We start from the raw sequence: 541 nt of genomic DNA on the forward strand, positions 1-541 counted from the left end.
ACACACACACACACACACACACACACACACAGTTGCAGTCTTTATCTCAAGGTCTTGAGATCTCTGATGACCACAGAAATGGACTGGATCGGGGTCTTAAGGGGCCTAATCTTGGTCTGGATCTGGGTCTTAGTGGGTCTAGGTATGGTTTGGGTGCCATCTCTAACTTTGATATAATACAATGGCTTTAAATCATTCCTTATTTTCTTTGTACAGGATCTGACAACTCTGCCAAACTGTTGACTGTAAGTGAATCTGTATTAAATGACACTGGGCTTACACAAAAATGACTTAAGGCTATAATAAACAACGTTGGGGGAAATCAGTGATTTAATCCCAAATGCAGGTAACAGATTCTACTCCGACCATAAAATATCTATAAAACCTGAGGAGGAAAAGTGTATTCAATAAATATCCAATGTGGAAGATGCAGTTAAATCAAGCTCACGTTAAATATGAGTTATATGCCTATGCAAATTAAGAACAAACTCAATAGCTGAAATACAAAAGAGGTTAAAACTACAAATACATTATAAAAATA

This window comes from Sinocyclocheilus grahami, unplaced genomic scaffold, assembly GCF_001515645.1.
Source record: "Sinocyclocheilus grahami isolate Dianchi unplaced genomic scaffold, SAMN03320097.WGS_v1.1 scaffold153.1, whole genome shotgun sequence".
NCBI classification, from domain to species: Eukaryota; Metazoa; Chordata; class Actinopteri; order Cypriniformes; family Cyprinidae; genus Sinocyclocheilus; species Sinocyclocheilus grahami.